This window comes from Heptranchias perlo, unplaced genomic scaffold (genome assembly GCF_035084215.1).
Source record: "Heptranchias perlo isolate sHepPer1 unplaced genomic scaffold, sHepPer1.hap1 HAP1_SCAFFOLD_56, whole genome shotgun sequence".
In the NCBI taxonomy this organism is placed as follows: Eukaryota; Metazoa; Chordata; class Chondrichthyes; order Hexanchiformes; family Hexanchidae; genus Heptranchias; species Heptranchias perlo.
This window is the reverse complement of record NW_027139581.1, coordinates 5,828,738-5,854,273: the sequence shown is the minus strand read 5'-3', so window position 1 is coordinate 5,854,273 and position 25,536 is coordinate 5,828,738. Positions and strand designations below refer to the sequence as shown.

The window sequence follows — 25,536 nt, the reverse complement described above, 5'->3', positions numbered from 1 at the left end:
GGACAAGCTGGTGGAATGGGCGGATACATGGCAGGTGAAATTTAACGCAGAATAGTGCGAAGTCATACATTTTGGTCGGAAGAATGAGATGAGGTTATTTCAACTAGAGGGCACAAGTCTGAAGGGGTTGCAGGAACAGAGAGATCTGGGGGTATATGTACACAAATCATTGAAGGCGGAAGGGCAGGTTGAGAAAGTGGTTAAAAAAGCATACGGGATCCTGGGCTTTATAAATAGAGGCATAGAGTACAAAATTATGGAAGTCACGATGAACCTTTATAAAACACTGGTTCGACTGCAACTGGAGTATTGAGTCCAGTTTTGGCACCGGAATTTAGGAAAGATGTGAAGGCCTTAGAGAGGGTACAGAAGAGATTTATTAGAATGATTCCAGGGATGAGGGACTTTAGTTATGTGGATAGACTGGGGGAGCTGGGATTGCTCTCCTTGGAACAGAGACGGTTGAGAGGAGATTCGATGGAGGTCATCAAAATCATGAAGGGTCCAGAGAGAGTCGATAGAGAGAAAGTGTTCCCATTGGCGAAGGGTCAAGAATCTGAGGACAGAGATTTAAGGTGATTGGCAAAATAACCAAAGGTGACATGAGGAAAAACTTTTAAACACAGCGAGTGCTTATGATCCGGAATGCACTGCCCGAGGGGGTGGTGGCGGCAGATTCAATCATGGCTTTCAAAAGGGAACTGGATAAGTACTTGAAAGGAAAAAGATTGCAGGGCGACGGCGGGGGAGTGGGAATGACTGGAATGTTCTTGCATGGAGCCGGCACGGACCGAATGGCCGAATTGCCTCCTTCCGTGCTGTTTCCTTTCCATGTTTCTCTCATTCAAATGGCAGAAGAGTGAAAATGAGCAGTATCAAAATGTGACAACTACCAGAACTGGGGTTCGAGCCCACGCGGGTATAAACCCATTGGATTTTATGTCCAACGCCTTCACCACTCGGCCATCCTGGTCGTTTCACAGTTTGGATTGGTGTGTAATATGCTTGAGTCTCACTGCTTCATTTTCATTGTCAGTCAAAGTCCAGGATGAAATGATGTGTGGAGCGGGGAAAGTGTGACAGAGAGAAACTCTGAAAAGCGTTGAAGAAGTGACACACACGCTCTGACACATGACACACACACACACACACACACAGCCACGTACACCTCTATGTGTGAGTGTGTTCACTGTCTGTCCGTGCGATCCCCGTCCGTGCCGGCTTCAATTTTTAATGAAATGACCTATTTGACAACAGTTTGTTGAACTTTCCACGGGCCACTGTTGAAAGAAGACTCACTGTTCACATTTCCATCTCTCTGTTGGTTAAGATCCAGAATAAAGTGAAGTAGGGTGCGAGGAAAAGAGTGATAAAGAGAGACACTCAGAAAGAGAGAGAGACACTGGGACAGAAAGAAACTCTCTCGGTCTGTCTGAGTCTGTGTCAGTCTCTCTCCCTCCATCTGTCCAATACCCTCAGATTTGAGAATCACAGGGTCAAAGAAGGAAACAGATTGGAACACATTGAGCCTGTGTCCTGTTTCAAAACCGACTCCCAGGAAAACGGCTCCGGTAGAATCGTTAAATGGTCAAAGTTTTTCCGGTGATTTTGACCTCCTCCCTGAGATGGCGAGACACGGGGACGTGGCGCGATCAAAAGGCTTCAGAAAAACCAGTTCCAATTGGATATTCTCCATCGTGGTGAGATATCCCCCCTCAGCCAGGGATTCAATTCCCCGATGAGGAGGAAGCATTTTTAAGACGCCAACTACAAATTTTACTTCTTTGCCTCGCTTCTTCTTCAAAAACGACAGAGAAAAATAGAACAGAAAAAGAATGAAACAGGTGATTGTCACTTTCAGAATATTATTGAGCGGAGACTGTTTGGGGACTGAATTCTTGGGGACCGTTCGTTGCAGAGCACAAATGTGTTCCGATCTGTTTCCTCCTTTGACCCTGTGATTCTTAGATCTGCGGGTATTAGAGAGAAGGAGGGGGAGAGACAAACAGACAGAGAGAGAGAGACAGAGAGAGAGAGACAGAGAGAGAGAGAGCGAGACAGAGAGAGAGACAGAGAGAGAGACAGAGAGAGAGAGGGGGAGAGAGGCAAAGACTGATCCTGAGAGACAACTTGAAACATAGAGGGAGTGGGAGGAGGAGGGAGGGATTTAACGATAATGCCTGTGTGTGTAATGTGCCTAAATGTGTCTGTCTCACTTTTTATAAGCTTTTCTGTGTGAGTCTCTGTTTCTCTGTCTTTCTCTCTCTGTCACTCTCTCCCGCGCTCCCCACATCACGTTATTCTGGATCTTGACGAACAGAGAGATGGAAATGTGACAGGTAAGTTTTCTTTCAACAGTGGCCCGTGGAAACCAGGGTTCAATTTCCCGACAGGGAGGTTACAGTTTTATTGCCTTTAAAAGCTTCACTTTCATTTCTCTTGCAATTTATCTCCACGTGGAGGTTTACCAGAAAGATCCCACATCCAACAATGAAATGGATGGTCAGTTAATCTGCGTTTTGGTGGTGTTAGTTGAGGGAGGAACGATATTTTCCTTCATAATAGATTCCAGCATTTTCGTTTTAGACACACACATACACAGCCATGTACACACGCAGACACTGATAGATACTCACACACACAGGTACACACACTGACAGACAGACACACACGTGTAGATTGAAACCCAGAGATGAAAGCTCATCAAATAAATGGTTAAAAAAGATTCACTGAAATTTGAAGCGTGTCTAACGCCATCTGTGGTGAGTGTCCTTGACCGACTCAGGGCCGTTCCTCGTTAGTATAGTCTGTCTCGCGGGACACCGGGGAGGCTCAACTTTTACTGCCTTTAAAAGACAGAGAGACACTCTGAAAAACGTAGAAGCAGTGAGACACATTATACACACACATATACAGCCACGTACACGCAGACACTGATACACAAACAGGTACACACACTCACAGACAGAGGCACCCTTCACCTCGATGTCAGAACCACAATAATGTTCGAGTAACGAATACGCAGAATCGAGCTGTGAGCAGACCCGGGCTAATTCAGCAGCTCAAAGCAGAGAGAGAGAGAGAGAAAGAAAGAGATACAGAGAGCGAGACACAGGAAGAGAGATGGAGAGTGAGAGAGGCATTGATAAGGGCGCAGAGGAGGTTTACCAGAAAGATCCCACATATAACAATGAAATGGATGGCCAGATTATCTGCTTTTTTGTGGTGTTCGTTGAGGGAGGAAGGATTACCGTCCAGGTTTCCAAATTTGTGCACAGCAAGATCCCATTAATATCAATGAGAAAGTACCAGGTACATAATGGAGATGTAAAAAGAGTGTCACTGAACAGTATGAAAGTGTAAATTAAAAAGCTCCCAGGAGTGGGCTTCAAACCGCAGAACTGGTCGAGGTGTCAGCAGTCGCTCAGTGGGCAGCACTCTCGGCAGCCAGCACACAATCTGCTGAAAGAAGGCTTGTCTTTCACATTTCCATCTCTTTGTTAGTCAAAGTCCAGAATCGAAAGATGTGGGGAGCGGGGGAAAGAGTGACAGAGAGAATGCGTTGGAGAAGTGAGACACACACACACAGACACAACACACACACTGACACAGCAGACACTGATACACATGCGGACTCTCACACACACCGATACACACACTGACAGACAGATGCAGGTTGAAACGCAAATGTGAGGGGTCTGAAAAGAAAGTTCTGAAACATAGTCGGCAGGAATTCGAACCTGCCCGGGGAGACCCCAGTGATTTTTTTATCCATCGCCCGAAACAACCCCCGCCACGACTGCTTGAGTTTAGCTCAATGTTGCTCACTTAAAATTGCCACGATCCATCGCTCTGCAACAGACGGGCACCAAGAACGACCATGCCTCTGTGTGTAATGTGTGCCTGTCTCACTTTTTCTAAGCTTTTCTGTGTGAGTGTCCGTTTCTCTGTCTTTCTCTCAATAGTCCAATATTCCGTTTGCCTTCTGGATTACCTGCTGCACCTGTATGTTGACTTTTTGCGTTTCATGTACGAGGACACCCAGATCCCTCTGTACCGCAGCATTTTGTAGTATTTCTCCATTCAAACAATATTTTGCTTTTATATTTTTCCTTCCAAAGTGGGTGAATTCACATTTTCTAACATTATATTCCATCTGACAAATTTTTGCCCATTCGCTTAACCTGTCAATATCCCTTTGCAGATACTTTGTGTCACCCTCGCAACTTGTTTTTCCACTTATTTTCGTATCATCAGCAAATTTGGCCACAATACACTCTGTCCCTTCATCCAAGTCATTGATATATATTGTAATAGTTGAGACCCCAGCACTGATCCCTGGGGCACCCACCAGTTACAGATCGCCATTTTGAAAATGCCCCTTTTATCCCGACTCTTTGTTTTCTGTTAGTTAGCCAATCCTCAATCCATGATCTCTTGTCTTGTGCCTGTTATTCTCTGCGAGGTAAAGGCCAGAAGCAGTGGCTGCAGCGTGGCAGGAAGCGGCAGAAGGCACGGGTGGGTGCAAGCGTGGAGAATAACAAGCAGCAGGGATACCACCTTTTATGTGGCACCTTATCGAATGCCTTTTGGAAATCCAAATATACTGCATCCATTGGTTCCCCTTTATCCACCCTGCTCGTTACCACCTCAAAAACTCGAATAAAATTGTCAGACACGATTTCCCATTCATAAAACCATGTTGACTATTCGAGATTGTATTATGAGTCCGCGAATGTCCTGCTCCTACTTCTCAATAATGGATTCTCGCATTTTCATTTTACACACACTCGGATTGGTTGAAACGCAGAGATGAAAGGGATGAAAAGAAAAATCTGAGCCGTAGTCGGCAGGATTCGAACCTGCGCGGGGAGACCCCAATGGATTTCTAGTCCATCGCCTTAACCACTCGGCCACGACTACTTGCTCAAATTGCGATGCTGCTCACTTAAAATCGCAATAATCCAGCGCTCTGCAACACAGAGCCACAGAACTTGAACAGGTGTCAGCCGTCGCTCAGGTGGATCGGGTGCTCAGGCGAGTCACTCGTTCGTATCGTGATGAACAACACCAGCTATCAGACAATTAAACCTCGATTCAAATCCACGTGGAACAATGAATTTCTACTGCCTTCAAAACCTTCGTTTTAATTTATCTCCAACATTGGATGTGTGAAAAAACACTAATAAACTAACTCGGACAATCCCACTTTCCACAGTATAATTTCACTGATATTTCAGCGATTTTAAATCTTGCTCTCTGCGTCACCTCGATGTCAGAACCACAATAATGAGCAAGAAATGAAAGGCGGAGTTGTGAGCAGACCCGGGCTAATTCAGCACCCCGAGGGAGTGATGGAGGCAGATTCAATCATGGCTTTCAAAACGGAACGGGAGAAGGACTTGAAAGGAAAAAAAATGCAGGGCTCCGGGGATATGGAGAGGGAGTGGGACGAGCTGGATTAGTCTTGCATCGAGCCGGCACGGACTTGATATGCCGAAAGGCCTCCTTCCGTGCTGTCACCTTTCCATGATTCTGTGATGCAAATGGAAGGAGAGTCAATGAGCAGTAAAAAAAAAGTGACGGTAATAACAACTACCAAGAGTGGGGTTCGAACCCACGCGGGTATAAACCCATTGGATCTTAAGTCCAACGCCTTAACCACTCGGCCATCCTGGTTCGTCCACAGTTGAGTTTTATGTGTAATATACTTGAGTGTCACTTCTACTACGCTTTTCTTTGTCATCAAATAAATGCTGACAACAGATTCACTGAAATTCGAAGAATGTCCAACGCCACCTGTGGTGAATGTTCATCACCAGACGACACCAGCTCCTCGTTCGTATCGTGGTGAGTATCCTCGCCTGTTATTCGGGCACCCGTTAGTGTAGTGTTGAGGGACAGAGAGAGTGAGGCATCGGAAAGGGCGCAGAGGAGGTTTACCAGAAAGATCTCACATGCAGCAATGAAAAGGATGGCCAGTTCATCTGCTTTTTGGTGGTGTTGATTATCGTCCAGGTTTCGAAATTTGAGGAAAGCAAGTTCCCACAAACAGCAATGACAGAGTGACAGGTGCATGAGGCAGATGGAACAAGAGTGTCAATGAGCAGCATCAAAATGTAACAGAAATAGGATTCGAAACATCCCAATTACAGAATCAGATGGATTTTGAATCCAATGCCTTGACCACGCGGCCATTCTAACCGTTGAGTTGACTTAATAGTGAGTGTCGCCGAGGGGTTCAGACGATGGACTAGAAATCCATTGGGATCTCTCCGCGCAGGTTCGGATCTTGCCGACTGCAGATCCCATTATCTGCGTTTCAACATGCAGCAAACTTCTTGTGGAATTACTCATTCTTTCGTGAATTAAAAATGCACGGCTTTTAACACCTCGAGTTGCATGCTCATTGGAATTGATCTGCATGATTTCACGGAATCTGCGATTGAAATAGAACAAAAATGTGCCAAATGACCGATTATCTGACTCTCTCTGTCTGTTTGAGTCACCCTATGTGTATATTTCCGTGTGCGTGTGTGTGTGTGTGTGCGCACGCACCTCACACTTTCTACGTTTTTCTGAATGGGTTTCTGTCTCTTTCTTTCTCTCCCTCACTCTCTCCCGCGTTCCTCACATAATTTGACTCTGGACATGATCCAACAAAGAGATGGAAAAGTGGTCGCTCAGACTTCTTTCATCAGTGGCCCGTGGAAAGATAAATAAAGTGTCATTAAGCACCAGACCGAGTGGTTAAGGACTTAGATCCAATTATGTGACACCAGGGTGAACCCCACTCCCGGTAGCTCTTTAATTTAATCCTGTTACACTTTCATACTGCTCAGGTCCACTCGTTTTCCATCGGCATGATGGACCTGTTACTTTGTCATTGCGGTTTGTGGGATCTTGTTGTGCGCATGCTTCGAAACCTGGATGATAATCCTCCCTCAATCAACACCACCAAAAAACAGATGAACTGTTCGTTCTGACATCGAGGTGAAGGGTGAGGCAGAGAGCAGCTTTTAAAATCGCTGAAATATCAGTGAAATTAAATTGTGGAAAGTGGGATGGTCCGAGTTTGTCTTTCAGTGTATTTTCCGCATCCAATATTGCAGATAAATTACAGGAGAAATGAAAGTGAATCTGTTAAAGACAACAAAAGTGTAACCTCCCAGCCGGGGAATTGAATCCTGGTCTTCCGCGTGGATTTTTCTCTCTCTGAGTACACAGATTTCAATGTTGAAAACGTGACAGGAACATTCTCTCCAACACGAATTAAATATAAGACACTTGGAAATCCATGAACACACATTGATAGCCTCATGGTAGCACTGGGTCTGGATATGGAATGGCCGGTTCAAATCACTGGAGAATGACAAGAATCCCATTGTTTTAATTCTGTTTGGGAATCAAATCACTTCTTTAATTTTTTTAAATATCGCATCCAGCATTATAGGAACATAAGAACATAAAATAGGAGCAGGAGTAGGCCATACGGCCCCTCGAGCCTGCACCGCCATTCAATAAGATCATGGCTGATCTTCGACCTCAACTCCACTTCCCGCCCGATCCCCATATCCCTTGATTCCCCGAGAGTCCAAAAAATTATCGATCTCAGTCTTGAATATATTGAATGACTCAGCATCCACAGCCCTCTGGGGTTGAGAATTCCTAAGATTCACAACCCTCTGCGTGAAGAAATTCCTCCTCATCTCAGTCTTGAATGGCCGACCCCTTACCCTGAGACTATGCCCCCTAGTTCTCGACTCTCCAGCCAGAGAAATCAGCCACTCGGCATGTACCCTGTCAAGTACCCTCAGAATCTTATATGTTCCAATGAAATCACCTCACATTCTTCTGAACTCCAGAAAGTATAGTCCCATTCTATTCAACCTCTCTTCATAGGACAAACCTCTCACCCCAGGAATTAATCTAGTGAACCTTCAGACACCGCCTCAAAGGCAAGTGTATCCTTCCTTAGATAAGGAGACCAAAACTCTGCGCAATATTCCAGGTGAGGTCTCACCAATGCCCTATACAACTGTAGTAAGACTTCCTTACTGTTGTACTCCAACCCCCTTGCAATAAACGCCAACATGCCATTTGCCTTCCTCATTGCTTGCTGCACCTGCATAATCACTTTTTGTGTTTCTTGTGCGAGGACACCCAATTCTCCCTGAACACCAAATTTTACTAATTTCTCACCATATAAAAATATTCTGCTTTTCTATTCTTCATACCGAATTGTAAAACCTCACAATTCCCCACATTATACTCCACCTGGCACCTTCTTACCCATTCACTTAGCCTGTCTATATCCCTTTGCAGACTCTTTGTGTCCTCCTCACAGCTTACTTTCACAACTAGCTTTGTATCATAGGCAAACTTGGATACATTACACTCGGTCCGTTCAACTAAGTCATTGATATAGATTGTAAACAGCTGAGGCCCAAGCACAGATCCTTGCGGCACCCCAATATTTACAGCCTGCCAACCTGAAAATGACCCATTTATCCGTACTCTATTTTCTGTCCGTTAACCAATCCTCTATCCGTGCTGATGGACTATCCCAACTCCATGAACGCTTACATTGTGCAACAACCTTTGATGTGGCATCTTATCGAATGTCTTTTGAAAATCCAAATATAGGACATCCATTGGTTCCCCGTTATCGATCCTGCGAGTTGCATCCTCAAAAAACTCTAATAAATTTGTCAAACACGATTCCCCTTTCATAAAACCATGTTGACTCTGCCGAATCATATTATGATGTTCTAAGTGCCCTGTTACCACTTCCTTAATAATGGATTCCAGCATTTTCCCAACGGCAGAGGTCAGGCTAATTGATGTGCAGTTCCTTGTTTTCTCTCCCCCTCCCTTCTTGAATAGCGGGATAATATATGCTATCTTCCAATCCACGGGGATCATTCCAGAATCTAGAGAATTTGGGAAGATCATAACCGATGCATCTACTATCTCTGCAGCCACCTCTTTTAGAACCCACGGATGTTGGCCATCGGGTTCAGGGAATTTGTCGGCTTTTAGTTCCATTAGTTTGTCCAGTACTTTTTATCCAGTGATATTAATTGTGTTAAGTTCCTTCCTCTCATTTACCCACTGGTTCCCCATTATTCCTGTTGTGCTTTTTGTGTCTTCCACTCTGAAAACAGAGAAAGAAATATTTGTTTAACGTCTCTGCCACTTTCTGATTACCTATTTTAATTTCTCCTGTCTCAGCCTGGAAGGGACCAACGTTTACTTTTGCTACTCTCTTCCTTTTTCCATCGAAACATGGAAACAAAGAAAATAGGAGGAGAAGTAGACCATTCGGCCCTTCGAGCCTGCTCTCCCATTCAATATGATTATGGCTGATTCTTTATCTCAAAAGCATATTCCCGCTCTCTCCCCATACCCCTTCATGCCTTCTGTGTCTAGAAATCTATCAATGTCCTTCTTAAATATATTCAGTGACATGGCCTCCACAGCCTTCTGGGTAGAGAATTCCATTGCTTCACCACCCTGTGAGTGAAGAAATTTCTCGTCATCTCAGTCCGAGATGTCCTGCTCCGTTTCCTAGCCTGTGACCCCTCGTTCTGGACCCCCCCCCCCCCCAGTCAGGGTAAACATCCTCCTTGCATCCAGCCTGTCTCGCCCTGTCAGAGTTTTATACGTTTCAATGAGATCCCCTCTTATTCTTCTAAACTCTGGTGAATACAGGCGTAGTCGACGCAATATCTCCTCATACGACAACGCTGCTGTACCAAGATTCAATCTGGTGAAACTTCGCTGCACTCCCTCCATGCCAAGTGTATTCTTTCTTCGGTAAGGAGGCCAAATCTGCACACAAACAGGTGTGGTCTCACCAAGGCCCTGAAAACTGCAGTGAGACATCTTATCTCCTGTCCTCAAATCCACTTACAATGAAGGCCAACATACCATTCGCCTTCCTAACTGCTTGCTGCACCTGCATGCTTGCTTTCAGTGATTGGTGTACAAGGACACCCAGGTCCTTTTTTATATCAACGTTTCCCAATCTATCACTAATTAAATAATACTCTGCCTTTCTGTTTTTCCATCCGAAGTGGATAACTTCACATTTATCCACGTTATACTGCATCTGCCATGTATTTGCCCACTCCATCAACTTGTCTAAATCGCCTTGAAGCCTCTTTGCATCATCCTCACAACTCACCACCCCACCTAGTTTGGTATCATCATCAAACTTGGAAATATTACATTTGGTTGCCTCATCCAAATATGGAGGGCAAAGAACGGATCCCCGCGGTACCCCACTCGTTACCACCTGCAACCCCGAAAAAGACCCATTTATTCCTACTCTCTGTTTCCTATCTGTTAACCAATTTTCAATCCATGCCAGTATGTTACCCCCAATCCCTTGTGCTTTAAGTTTGCACACGAACCTCTTATGTGGGAGTTTCTCAAAGGCCTTCTGAAAATCATAATACACCACATCCATTGGTTTCCCCCTTATCTATCCGACCAGTTACACCCTCAAAAACCTCCAGTAGGTTTGTCAAACAAGATTTCCCTTTCATAAATCCATGTTGACTTTGTCTAATCCCATTGATACTTTCGAAGTGTCCTGTTATCATATCCATTATAATAGACTCGAGCATTTTCCCTACTACTGATGTTAGGCTAACCGGTCTGTCGTTCCCTGTTTTCTCTCTCCCCCCCGCCCCCAATTTTCTAAATAGTGTGATAACCTTTGCCACCCTCCAATCTGCAGGGATTTCTCCAAAATCTATGCAATTTTTGAAGATGACAGCCAATGCATACACTATTTCCATAGATAACTATTTTAATACTCTGGGATGCAGATTATCAGGCCGTGGGGATTTATCGGCTTTCAGTCCCAATAATTTCTCCAGCACTATTTTTTTCCAAACACTAATTTCCTTTCACACCTCCTTCTCACTCGACCCTTGGTTCCCGAGCAGAACTGGGAAGATGTTTGTGTCCTCTTCCGTGAAGACAGAACCAAAGTATTTGTTTAATTGCTCTGCCATTTCCTTGTTCCCCATTATAAATTCTCCCGTTTCTGACTGTAAGGCACCTGCATTTGTCTTCACTAATCTTTTTCTTTTTACATACTTGTAGAAGCTTTAACAGTCTGCTTTTTTGTTCCTTGCAAGTTTGCTCTCATGCTCTATTTTCCCCTTTTAATCTTTTTTGCTGAATTATAAACTGATCCCAATCCTCAGTCTTGCTCCATTTTCTGGCAACTTTACATGACTCCACTTTGGATCTAAAATTATGCTTAATTTATTTTGTGAGCCATGGTTGGGCCGCTTTTCCTTTTGTGTTTTTGCGCCAGAAAGGAATGTATAATTGATGCAGTTCATGCATTCACTCCTTGAATGTTAACCATTGCCTATCCACCATCATGGTAATCACCAATCTATCACAGCCAACTCACTCCTCATTCTTCGTAGTTTCCTTTGTTTAGATTTGCGACCCTAGTTTCGATTGGACTATTTCACTTTCCATCTTAATGAAGAATTCTATCATGTTATGGCCATTCTTTCCAAAAGGACCACGCAAACAAGATAATTAATTAACCCCTTCTCATTGCATAATATCCAATTAAGGATAGCCTGTTCCCGAGTTGTCTCCTCAACGTACTGGTCTAAAAAACCATCTCAGACTCACTCCAGGAATTCATCCTCCACAGTATTATTACTAATTTGGTTTGGCCAAGTCAAGATGTAGATTAAAGTCACCAATGATAACTACAGTACCCTTGTTACATGCATCTCTAATTTCCTGTTTGATGCCGTTCCCTGCATTACCACCACTGGTATTGATTCATGTTATCATGAAGAATCTTTCTTGTTTTCATTTTATTCCGTTTACCTTATTTTATGGAGACTGTACAGTTGGCGGATGAAAATAAAATCAGCAATCATTTCGAGAGAATTGTTGTAACCTGGAGTTCAGGTTACATGAGCTGATGCCTGATTGCTGGACGCTTAAATTTAATATTTTGATTGGTAAAAAATGGTCCTTGCCTGGGCACAGTTTACACTCCAGGGATTTGAGCAGAAAATCAAGGCTGATACTCCAGTGCAGTACTGAGGGAGCGCTGCACTGTTGGAGATGCCGTCTTTAGGATGAGGCGTTAAACTGAGGACCTCACAGGTGGATGTAAAAGATCCCATGGTACTATTCGAAGAAGAGCAGTGGAGTTCTCCCCGATGTCCTGCCAATATTTATCACTCAACCAATACCTAAAACAGATTATCTCATCATTTTCTTCATTGCTGTTTATGGGAGCTTGCTGTGCTCAAATTGGCTGCCTGCATTACAACAGTGAGTACAGTTAAAAGTATTTCATCGATTGTAAAGCGCTTTGAGACAACGTGACAATGTGAAAGGCGCTATAGACACGCAAGACTTTCTATCTTTCTCATTCTGCATGGGGTCATTTGACAGAGATAATCTGATACACCACTCTACCCATGATTCCTCTCTTGCTTTGTGCTTTTTGCATACATAAATATTGATTTTTTAAATTTATAGAAAAGTGTATATATCCCACGTCTATTTTTTCTGATTGGATGAATTTTGACGAAGAAGATTCTCCACGCCCGAAACGATAACATTTGTTCTTTCAGATTTAGAGCATTTTGCTTTTTGTTACAGTGCTGTGGGACTCTGTCCAGTTTACTAACACAGCAGAAGGGGTAAGAGTACAGGCTGATTTAATACAGAATACAGCAGGTCACTGGGAAAGTTACACACTGTACAGAGCAGCTGGTAAAACTCCTGCTGTAAATAAAGGGCAGGGTCAGTTACACAAGACTGAGTGACTTTATTGTGCAGCCTCCAGGCATCATCTTTACAACTGTCAAAATTAAACCCAAAATCTGTTCCCCCAGAACAGACATTAACTGGCTGGCCTGCTTCATCTCCTGCTGTTCTGCTTCTGCACTCACCCACTCCAAGCTGATTACAATGAGTTGTTTTATGATTATTTCGTGCTCTCTGTGTGTTAATCACATTCCTGTCTCTACCTTGCTGTTTTTTTTTCATCTGTCTGTCTTTCACTGGTTCTGTCTCTCTGTCAATATATTTATCTTTCTCAGTCGTCTTTCTGGCATTTTTCTGTCTTGTTACTTCACCCTCTTTTAATTTCTGTCTCTGTTTCACTCTTCCATTTCTATATTTTTTCTCTGTCACCCTTTGCTTCTCTCGTTATATCTCTCGGTTTCTGTCTTCCATCTTTATCTCTTCTTTCAATTTGCCTCGCTGTCCCTCTCGCTCGTTCTCTCCCCACTCTCTCTGTCTATCTCTGTCTTTTTTGCCTTCTCACACCCTTTTCAACTCTTTCTCTCTCTTTCGCTCTGCCTTTCACGCTCTCTGTTCTGTCTCTCCTTTTCTTTATTTCTCTCTTCACTTTCTCCATCTCTTTCTTTTTTATGAATTCACAATCAACTTTAATTTCGTTGTCGGCAGACTCCGTAAATGCATCATTAATTCTTGCACATTAGTCCAACATTATCTTTTGTACAAATGAAGAAAAAATAACAGTACATTTGGATGTTTGGATATCAACATAAAAACACCCATTTGTTCTGTTCAGATACATGTATAGGAATTCATTTACACATATGTCTGCATAGCTGTCTCCGCTGTTCAGAAGTAATTCATTGTGTAAAGTGTTTTGAGATGTGTTAATATAAAGGGCACTGTACAAATTCCGTTTTAATGAATTACATTGTCCATTTGTAGACCAGCAAATATCCGCCTCTTTCTTTTGTTGTCTCACTTTGTCTCTTTTGCTGTCTGTCTCTCTCCTGCACTGATTCTTTCTGTGTCTCCAGTTCTCTTTGCTTCACTTCTTTTGTCTCGATCGCCCTGTTTCAATCTCTCTTTGTAATTTTCCCTGTGTGCCTCTTACTTTCTGTCCACTTTCCTTCTGCACCTCTGAGTTTCTTTCACCATTTGTCGACCTGTTTCTCTCAACTTTCTCTCGCTGGTAAACTCCCTCTCTTTCCCTTAATCTGTGTTAATCATTTCCTGTCTCTGTTTTCTAATGTATGCATGCTCCTTTCCTGTTTGTGCTTTTTCTCCCTGTATTTCTTTCTGATTATATTTTTCTCCTTCCATGTTTTTTCCATCTTTCTTGTCTTTTCTATTTATCTTCCTGTTCCCTCTCCGTTTCTGCCCTTTATTCTTTCTCCTTCTCTCCCTCTTTTCTGTTTATTTCTTTTTCTTTCTGATTGTCTCGAGCTGTTTCTCCATCTCAATCTCTTACTCTGTTTCTTTCCGTCTTTCTCTAACTTGTTAACTGTCCTTTTCTCTCTGCCCCTTTCTGCTCTTCAATCACTTTCAATTTCTTTTTCTCTTCGTCTTCCTTTCTTTCACTTTCTTCACGATTTCATTCTCAATTATCTGCTTTTCTCTCTGTTTATGGCTCTAACTGTCTCTCATTTCCCCTTTCTATCTGCCTCTATCTGTAAGGTTATCTCTATGTGTAACCCTGTCTCTTCCTCTCCATGCATCTATCTATCTATCTATCTATCTATCTATCTATCTATCTATCTATCTATCTATCTATCTGTTTGTTGGTTTGTCTGTCTGTCTATCTCTGTCATTCTATCTCTCCATTTATATGGAGTGCAGCTATTCCGATCAGGCCCACAGCACCTACTTTCATTGACAGGTTTGCCCATTTTGCAGGGCGGCCATTTAGTTGAAGTCCAGCTGAGCTCTTTAGTGCCGCCTGTTTGAGCAACAATTCATGTGTTGTCTGCAGAGCGAATCACGCCTCAATAGGTCAGATTATCAATATGATGTAATATCAGAATCAGATTTGAGATTATGTCAGCTAATATAAAATCTACTTTCCATCCGGTGGGAAGTGCAGCGGGTGGAGTATGAAATGGCTAGAAATAGTTCTATTGCTTGAAACCCTTCAGCTCTTTCTATGATTTCACTAATTTAACAATTAGATTGAGTGGGTATTTCACCGCGTTCTTCAGCTCCTCTCTGAATTTAGCCTGGGTCAGGACATAAATACACGTGTTTGTGCAGGAACTGAGAAGCTGCAGCATTCCTGATGTGGCTTCTGTGATATAACGAGGGTCAATGAATGAATTAAAATACCGAATGTCTGTAATTCGCCGATAAATGTTATTTACAACCTGGGTCACCCAAAATAGGATAAAACTGCACGATATACTGAAGAGTAAAATGATGGATTTCTTTCGGTTCTCCATCTCTGGATCCTTGTGATTCTCTCCATTGCTGCGGCCCCGGAGTCCCCTGCGGACTCGACTGGCTGCTAAAATACGTCTGACCGTCAGAACATTGAGCAGCAAAATCAAAAAGAACGGGACACAAGGGGCTAAAATGAGGTGAAATAACTCAAATGCGGCCCACACTGGGGAAGTGCGGAAGATCACTTTAAAGACACAATACCGGGGAACATTATCAATTATAAGGTAAGGTTGATATATAAAGTACTAGGGAACACTCTCTGAACAGCCCAACACACTCACTGTTCCTATAACTACAGCCGCCATTTTCTCGGTGCAATATTTTGTTTTAAGATTCTCACAACAAATGGCCACAAATCGATCAAAGGTGAAAGCGACTGTGAGCCAGACAGAAACCACCGTGGCTGCAGAACCCAAGAACATAATGGGACGACACACGGGAGTAATGAACAAGAATGAATTGGGGAAATAACTTAGACCAACCCGTGCCAATATCAGATCAGTGATAACGACCAGGAGATCGGCCGCTGCCATACCCAGCAGGGAGCGACTGATACACTTGGAGAGCCCGCACTTTCCTCGGGACAGGATCACAATCGCCAACAAGTTAACTGTAAGAGAGAGAAAAGGAAGCAGAGAAATTACTGATCAGACCTGGAGCCAAAGCAGCAATTTGACAGGATCTGGGGTTAAATTTCCAGCTTTGTTGCTGCATCGAACGGTGGAAACTGATTCATTCACCTGGGCAGCGCTTTCGGGCAGAGAAATGTTTATAAACTCAATTATCAATAACGAATTGTGAGAGCGATAAAGAAAGTGAATAAATGAGCACCGGATCCACTGGAAGGGCCGAGTGAGAGCGCAGTGCCGATGGGGAAGGGAGACGGAGTTTTACCGAGCGGGAATCCGGGTTAAAGCCGAATTTGGGCTCCAGATTGACGGGAAAGAGAGCGAAGGCCGGGAAGGTAAGGGGACAAGGGAGGTGCAGCTGGTTTGTTGCCCTGGGTTAAGAGAACCGACAGAGGCTGGCACAAAACGGGGAAAGGCCGAAAGCGGTGGCCGTGAGTTTGAGGCTTCGGATCGGATTGGAAGAGGCAGCTGGAGACAGAGGCAATGAGTGAGATTGGGAGGGAGACAAGGAAAAGGACATGTCGGAGCAGGAGGGGAGTTAGGAACAGATTGTTTGGGAAAGCGGATAAACTGAAGCAATGGATGAGGAGACAGAGGATTCAATGTGGTGGTTGGAGAGGCTGGGATTCACAGGGAGAGACTGCAGCAGAGTGTGAGAGGAAATCTAATCTATCGGTCCCACTAACACAATCCAACTAATACATTGAACGGTTCACTTCAGTGGTTATTGGTGTCAGGGAACAGCTGGTTGGATATAAAATGTGTTCATTAAATTTACTTTGCACATTCAATTAAAACTAAATTAAAATATATGAATTAAATCAACCACGTTCTTCAGTGAATTCTGCTGATTCTGAGTTTTTGAATACAGTATCCTAATAATTCATTAGGATCAAGAAATCACTAATTCTATTCTTTAAATACATTTGAATTATGTTTATTTATTCAGTCAGTGAATAAGGAAAAGTAACAATCACCAAAACAGACTGAGGCCCTGATAACGATAAACACACCCAGCGAGAGTGCAATAAAACTCTCACAATCTGACAACTTCTTATTGACATCCTCAAGTCACATTTCCTCTTCATAATTGTACTGGAAGCTTCAACAGTTCATTCCGATGAATGATTCACCGCATGGCCGCTTTATCTCTGTCTCTCTCCCATTCTCTCTCTCTCTTTCTCTCTCTCTTCTCACGTTCGTTCTCCCCCTCCCTCTAGTTTTACGTCTCCGTCTCTGTCTCTATCGCTTCTCTATCTATTATTCTGCCATCTCTACTCTTTCTCAATGCCCCTTTTCACATCCGATTCAATCCTAACATCCTGCAGCGCATTCTGTTCCACGGATCCGATTCTCAGTGTCAGTTTGTTAAATTGTGAATCCTCTGTGGAATAGTTTAATGTTTCTACAGAAGATCCAAGTCTCCACCTGTACACCTACACTGTTAACTTCATCTGCAAATCATGGAAGAAACAGAATCAAATGTCTCTTCCAGACAGACCTCACAATAATTGAAATTCCTTCTCCTGTAATTATCGTTCACCTGACGAAGGAGGAAGCCTCCCAAAGCTTGTGAATTTAAAATAAAATTGCTGGACTATTACTTGGTGTTGTAAAATTGTTTACAATTGTAATTATAAAGTACACCATTAGATGGAGCTGTTGTTCAATTCACAAAACGCCAACATCACCGCTGCTGCAAAGAATCGACAGATAAATAGAAGGGCTCAGGATTCCAATGGATACAGTGCAAACTGATTTATCATACCCTCAAAACATTGCATTTTACAATGAACTCATCCACCGTGACACAGAGAAGGAGATGTGAAAGAGTCAGCAGCAAACTCAGTTCAGTAGCCAGAACTTTGGAGCTGCGCCAGATGCACACAATGAAATAATATTTCATAAGAGTGAGAACCAATAAATACATTGAAATCCCAGTTAAGCTGAACCATGTTACTGGGGAGGGAGGACATTGCGCTGCCTCCTTGTAACACTGAGACCGCGAGCTGTCTCGTTATCAATCACTCAAAACACATTTTTGAAAAAAATCTGCAGGACACGTTCGTTCCACAACATGAAACTGTTCCGAGCTCCTGATGGTCTGATACCAGCTCTTAGCCCAGACACCTGATTCCAATACATTTAGTACAGAGAATAATTCAGTGACAATGCCAGGGTTGGACATAAAAAGTTCATTATAGATATAATGGAATTGCTACAAGACCGAAAGTTTACAATTGAAGATATGCCATTATTGAACAGCACACTTAGTGCAGACAATTATCCAGTGACAAGGTCATGGTTGGATACACAAAGATCATTCCTGCTCAGTCCTGTAACTGAAAGAGCAGAGACTCCATCAGTCAACTGGTAGAACAGAACAGGCGACTGTGTGAGACATTCAGGGAGCAAACATATTTTGCTAAGTACAGCAGCACAGTTAACACCGATTTACACCATTAACAGCTGAGATAACAGCTTACCCGGCACTCCAATTACTGCAAGGGCAGGATAGTAAATATCTTCGATCTGATAAATTATTGGATATTCCATTTCTGTGAGAAGCAGTCACTTCCGTTGTTCTGGAAACCAGAAGTCCGGCAGGTACTCTGAGCTGATACATTCCAATGAACCCTGATTTATACAGGGGACAAGACTCCACTGACACGGTTATACTCGTGATCATTGCTATTAGTTACAGTCACTTAAACAAACACATTATATCTGCAGCTTTGACTCCGATATAAATAATGCGGTGGATTTAACACAAACATCTCAAAGTCCAGGACATTATCTTAATGAGACCTCTCTCAGGAATAAAGTTAAAATCTGTGCTCATACAGGACTGATCCAACAATAATGAGCGGCTTCATTTACAGTTTTCATATAATTGTATTGGACATATTAACTCTTAGCGATTCATTTATGATTTATACCGATTTATCCGCAGTGTACATTAAATCCAGTGTCTCAACCAGGCCCGTTTCACTCTTTTCCTGCAGTTTCCCAGTTATAATATGAATTCTGAGTCTCTAACCCGAGGAGATTTAAAGGGCAGGTTGAGGATTGCAGCCTAGAAATGATTGTGGGTGATATTAGGGGACGGAGACTGAAAGTGCCCCATTGAGATTCCTCACTTATCGTAACTTTGACGTCGTATTCGACCCCGTGCTGAGCTTCTGACCCCATATCCTCTCCATCACAAAGACCGCCTACTTCCGGGTCCGGAATAACTCCCGTTCCACTCGCCCTGCCAATCTGCTACTAAAACCCTTACCATGCCTATCTACCCTCTCTGGCCTTTGTTCTCCTCTCCGGCATCTCCAAAAAATTCTACTCATCCAAAACTCTGCTGTCTGTAACCATTCCCTCACTAACTCCTTCACCAATCATCCAAGCCCTTACTGAGCTGCATTGGCTTCCAGTCTCCGAAGTATTTATTTATTTATTTCTTAGAAACTTAAATACATAAGAGCCTCACCCCTCCCTATCTCTGCAACCGCCCCCAGCTTTACAGCCCCTCTCTCTTCTCCTCCACCCCTGGCTGCTTGTGTATCCACAGTCTCTTTGGCCTACTATTGGCAGCTTATTCTTAAGCCACAGCCACGCCCCAGAATGTGCTCCCTAACTCCCCCCATCTCCATTACTCCCTTTCAGGTGTCAGCTGTGATTCAGTGGTTGGCACTCTTGCCTCTGAGTTAGAAGTTGAGAAGGTTGTGGGTTCATAGATCCACTCCAGAGACTTGAACACAATATCTTCATTTCAGTGCTGTACTGAGGTAATGCTGCACTGTCACAGGTGCTGTCCTTCAGATGAGACGTTAAACCGAGGGCCAGTCTGTCCCCTCAAGTCGATGTACAAGATCCCATGGCACTATTCGAACAAAAGCAGGGAAGTTCTCCACGGTGGTCTGGGCCAATATTTATGCCTCAACCAACATCACTAAAACCAGATGATCTGTTCAATTTCACATTGCTGTTTGTGGGATCTTGCTGTGTGCAGTATGTCCGCTGTGTTTCTCACATTAAAGCAGTATTTCTTTGGTTGCAAAGCACTTTGGGACATACTGAGATTGTGAACTGCGCTGTATAAATGCAACTTTCTTTCTTTCGTTCTATCCATCTCTTGCTCCAAGCTTTTGTCCCTCTGCGAATATCCCCATCTTTGGCTAGGGACCATTTTTGTCTGATTATATCTCTGTGAAGCACCTTTAATTTCTGTCCATGCAAAAGGCGCTTTATCAATCCAGGTAGTTATTGTTATACTTTACCATCCTCCTCTGTCTTCATCCCACCATTGGTGGCCATTCCTTCACACAACTAAAACCAACCTTATCCCCTCCGTCTCTCGTTTTACACTCCCCTTAAACCCTCCTTGCCGAAAGATTTCATCATCCCTCCTAATTCCGTTTGTGCCTGTTTTACTTCCAGCCCCTGTGAATCCCCTTGGGAATGTTTATTACATTAAAGGCGGTCTGTGAATGCAAGTTGTTGTTGATTTTTATTGGAATGTGTTCATTAGTTGTCCACTGTATGAGCAAAAGTAATTACTGGGCTAATATTCTTGTACCAGAAAGAGATTTATGTAATAGGCGGATTTGATGAGATACATTAATTTCGGCAACTACTCGGAGAAATCTTTTTGTTAGAACAACATAAGTTGGTTTGTCTACAGACAACACATTGAAATAAGTTTGTCCCTTTGTGAGACAACCTTTAGGGAGTCTGCTCTCTAAGATGAGACCAGCTACAGTGACTAAGATGATGATTTATTCGTTATTTGTCTTTTTTCTCTTTGGTTATAACTGATTTTACTGCACCCTGGCTGATGACAAGGATGAAGCTTTAATAGTTATTCTCTTCGGTTAGGGACTGTTTCACTTTTTGCCATCCAATCTGCGATATCACTGCTCCCTGGGGCAGATTGAGAAAGACCCCGTATGTTCTGACATTGTGTTGACTTGGTATGAAATTAGATTGTTGTTATTGGTACGGGAGGGAGAGAGAAATCCATTGGATACGTGTAGACCAGAGGTTCTAACCTTATTTGTGGAGAGACTCTTAGAATCCATCATTGGATCGAAAACAGTGGAGCAGGCTGCAGTGCTCGGGTTAAAAAAGGACTGTCCATGTGCCAAACCCCACTAAGTCCCACGGTTTGTCGAGATGATTTGGACTTAGACTGACGGAGGACAATCTCTAATTTTGCAGGGAAACAAAAGAAGGGTTTGGCAAAATATGAGGAAGACTATAACAACATTAAAGAACGATGTAGAAGGCTTGTCTGGATTGAGCAGACACGAGGAAGCTGCATTTTAATGCTAAGTGATACATATTTGAAGCAAATCAATGAATTTGTGTATACAGTTAATGAAAAGACGCCGAATGATGTTGAATAAAAGTGAGAATTAAGTACTTAAATGTGTAATTCCATGGAATTGTGACGGCAGCTCCATAAATTATAAACAAATGCAAACAGCATTTTGAATTTTATAAGTAGCTCAAACAGTACAAATATAAAGAAGCAATGACAAATTTGTACAAAACATGGGTTGGCCTACATTTCCAGAGTATTGTGTGCAGCTTTGTGCATCCCATTATAGAAACGACATTAAAGCCATAGAGAGCACAGTGCAGATTCACTCTAATGAAGCCCAGGAAGGGAAACTGTATTCGGGTTAGATATTGGAACTATTTCCACAGAAACAGAGAAGACTGGGGGAAACCAACGTAACGGGAAAGGAGGGTGAAGAATACTTAAAATGTGAACAGGAGAACTTTCTTAATCTGTATGTTTCTAGCCCAAAGAGGAAGGAAGCAGGGCTGGATCCAGTTCTATGGAATGAAGTAGGGCAGGTGGAGTGTGTTTCATTGGGAGAACATCTGGGAAATAGTGATCATAATATAGTTAGGATTAAAGTAGTTACGGAAAGGGACAAATGAAAATCAGCTGTCAAAATACCCAATGGGAAGAGAGACAAGGTCAGTAGTTTCAGAAGGGATCGAGGACAGGTGCAAATTGTTGTTGTAACAAGCTGTTGCGGGGGTGGTGTCGACGCGATTAGACCCCACTTGTGTTGCTTGCCGTACCTCTAACTTTAATCACTCATGAGCATAGGAACAGAAGGAGGCCATTCAGACCCTCCAGCTTGTTCCGCCATTCTATTAGATGGTGGCTGATCTGGACCTCAACTCCACTTCCTCGCCTTTGTTCCGTCTCCTTTGATCCCCTCACCCAACAAAAATCTTATCAATCTCAGTCTTTAAAGCTTCAATTGACCCCCAGCATCCACAGCCTTTTCGGGGAGACGGTTCCAGATTTCTACTGCTCTTTGTGTGAAGAAATGCTTTCTGACATCTCCCTTGAACAGTTTAGTTATAATTTTAAGATTAGCCCCCTTGCTCTGGAATCCCCCACCAGAGGAAATAGTTTCTCCGTATCTCCCCTATCTAATCCCCCGATCATTTTAAACGCCTCGATCAGTTTTCCGCACAACCCTCCAAACTATAGGGAATACAAGCCAATTTTATGCAACCTGTCCTTATAATGCAGCGATTTAAGCCCCTGTATCATTCTGGTGAATCTGCGCTGCTCCCCCTCCAAGGCCAATATATCCTTCCTGAGGTTCGGTGCCCAGAACTGAAGACAGTCTCCTGATGGGGTCTGACCAGAGCTCCAAACAATTGAAGCATAATTTCCACCCCTTTGTATTCCAGCCCTCTTGAGATAAAGGTCAACAGCCCAATGGGCTTTTGAATAATTTTGGTGATTTGTGTACTTGGACCCCTAAATCTCTCTGCTCATCCACGGTTCCTAATCTCTCCCCATTAAGAAAATATTCTCCTTTGTTTTTCTCTGACCCAAAGCGAATGGTCTCACACTTGCCCACATTAAACATCAATTCTGCCCCAGTTTTGCCCACTCACTTAGTCTGTCTGTTTCCCTGGTTTCTAGTTTCTGAACAGGATCAGATTCTGTTTTCAGTACAAAGTAGTAAGTAATAAAACCTCCCCTTTTATTTGACCTGGGGATCGAGGGATATGGAGCAAAGGCGGGGAAATGGAGTGAGATACAGATCGGCAAAGATTTAATAAAATGGCGGGAAAGGCTCGAGGTGTTGAATGGCCTCCTCCTGTTTCTGTGTAACAGGCTTGAGAGGCAGAGTGGACTCCTCCTGTTCCTGTATAACAAGTTGAAGGGGATTAATGGGCATCCTCCTGTTCCTGTGTAACAGGGAAGGGGTCTGACGAGGCTTCCGACTGTTCCTTTGTAACTGATACGAGGGGCTGAATCATGGAAACATAGAAAGTTACAGCACAGAAGGAGGCCATTCGGCCCATCTTGTCCGTGCCGGCCGAAAAAGAGCTATCGAGCTTAATCCCAATTTCCAGCACTTGGTCTATAGCCGTGTAGGTTACGGCACTTCAAGTGCAAATCCAAGTAATTTTTCAATGAGTTGAGGATTTCTGCCTCTCCCACCCATTCAGACATCGAGTTCCAGACCCCACCAACCTCTGGGTGAAAAAGATTCTTCTCAGCTCCCCTCTAATCCTTCTACCAATCACTTGAAATCTATGTCCCCTGGTCAATTACCCCTCTGCTAAGGGTAATAGGTCCTCCCGATGCACTCTATCTAGTCCAGTCATAATTTTAAACACCTCAATTAAATCTCCCCTCAGACTCCTTTGTTCCAAAGAAAACTGCCCCAGCCTTTCCAATCTTTCCTCATAGCTGAAATTCTCCAGAAGTGGCAACATCCTCGTAAATCTCCTCTGAACTCTTTCGAGTGCAATCACGTCTTTCTTGTAACGTGGTGGCCAGAACTATACGCAGTACTCAAGCTGTGGCCTGACCAATGTTTTATACAGTTCTGGCATAAACTCCCTGTTCTTCAATTCTATGCCTTGGCTAATAAAGGAAAGTATTCCATATGCCTTTTTAACCACCTTATCTACCTATCCTGCTACTTCAGGGGTCTGTGGTCATGCACTCCAAGGTCCCTTTGTTCCCCTAAACCTCTCAGTATCCTCCCATTTATTGTGTACTCCCTTGCCTTGTCTGTCCCGAAATGCATTACCTCACACTTCTGCAGATTGAATTCCATTTGTCAATTTTCTCCCCATCTGACCAGTCCATTGATATCTTCCTGCGGTCTACAGCTTTCCTCCTCACTATCAACCACACGGTCAATTTTTATATCATCTGCAAACTTCTTGACCTAAGGCGCTTCGCAGATGCATAATCAGATATAAATGGACACTGAACTACAGAATGAGGTATTATGAGGATCGGCCTAAAGCTTGGGCGAAGAGGGGGTTTCCGAGGAGGGTCTTGAAGGAGGTGGAGCGGTTTTGGGAGGGAATTCCACAGCTTGGGGCCTTGAAGGCTGGAGGCACGACCGCCAATGGTTGGAAGAAAAGTGTGGGGGTGGATAAGACGCCAGAATTGCAGGAGCGCAGAGATCTCAGGTGGTTGTAGGGCTGGAGGAGGTTCCAGAGATAGGGAGGAGTGAGGCCATGGAGGGTTTTAAAGACGAGGATGAGGATTTTAAATTGGAGGCGTTGGGGAACTGGGAAACAATGTGGGACAGCGAGAACAGTGGTGATGGGTGAGCGGGACTTCCTCTGTGTATTCCAAAGCAGACATGTTCATTGTGATTTTTAAATGTTTTTTGTTTACTTACATGGTTAAACAGACATGTAATAATCAAGATCGCTGATTTACAGTTTGCATGCCAATATGCTCAGAATCATCAAATTTGAGCCGATGAATATCACTAACAATGTGATTGTACCACATTTGGAATGGGAAACGCCGACGTAACTTGGCACGATGCAGTTACACTCTCTTGCCAGTGAAGGCGCTGCAGTGCCACTGCTGGTGGGTGGGTGCAATTGCAGCGTGACAAGTTTGCAGAGGCGGTTCCCATTTTAAAAGCGGCCTTGTGGTTGAAAGAACATAAAAATTCCAAAAGGAAAGAAAGACCAAGGACCATCTAGTTGACCTTCTACCATCCTGGGTAGTCACATGATGCAATGTTAATGGAGTTGTTAACTAAACATGAAAATCAATCTCTATAAATTAATCAACATCAGACCCAGGCATGAGGGGAGGGAAACCCCAGTGGTGGAGAGCTTTCGGAACCCAAGGTCCAAAGTCACCTGTTCCTCTCAACCATGTTACACTTACCACATGTCATGTCCCATATTACTCTTATATTTGATCCCATATTTTCTTTATGACTATACCAGTTGTCCACCAGAAACGTTCAAGTTTGCGTCCACTGGACCTAAGGGAGTGGTGACGGGGGCCGTACCAGGGGGCGCGACCCGGGTGAGAGAGAATAATGGTTTTAATGGGGACAAGGGCATCAAAGGTGGAAGTGAGGGTGTGATTGGAGGGGCAAAGGCCAGACAGTTGTGAATTTGGAAATGCCGTTGTAAATGATTTGGGGGAGAGTTTGTTCCAGGGACGAACACAGAAAGAAGTGCAGTTGGGAGGGGGTAGGGCGATACGGTTGGAGAGGGATACAACTTCGTCGTCAGAGATGGCCGTATCCGTGATTGACACGATAGGAGAAGAGAGGTCACGTGAGCTGGCAAGGTCGAGGCGGTGGCTGTGAAATTGAATGGGGAATTTATATGGAGGGTGAGCGACCTT

At 43.6% G+C, this 25,536-nt stretch overlaps 3 non-coding genes across 3 annotated transcripts; all 3 read right to left on the bottom strand.

Annotated features, from left to right (window-relative positions):
• Positions 1-890: 890 nt before the first annotated feature.
• On the bottom strand, positions 891-973 carry trnal-uaa (transfer RNA leucine (anticodon UAA)). The gene has a single exon. It is a non-coding gene; the product is annotated as a tRNA-Leu (tRNA).
• Positions 974-4,841: 3,868 nt separating this feature from the next.
• Positions 4,842-4,923, bottom strand: trnas-aga (transfer RNA serine (anticodon AGA)). Its single transcript has one exon. It is a non-coding gene; the product is annotated as a tRNA-Ser (tRNA).
• Positions 4,924-5,596: 673 nt separating this feature from the next.
• Positions 5,597-5,679, bottom strand: trnal-uaa (transfer RNA leucine (anticodon UAA)). Its single transcript has one exon. It is a non-coding gene; the product is annotated as a tRNA-Leu (tRNA).
• Positions 5,680-25,536: the final 19,857 nt, after the last annotated feature.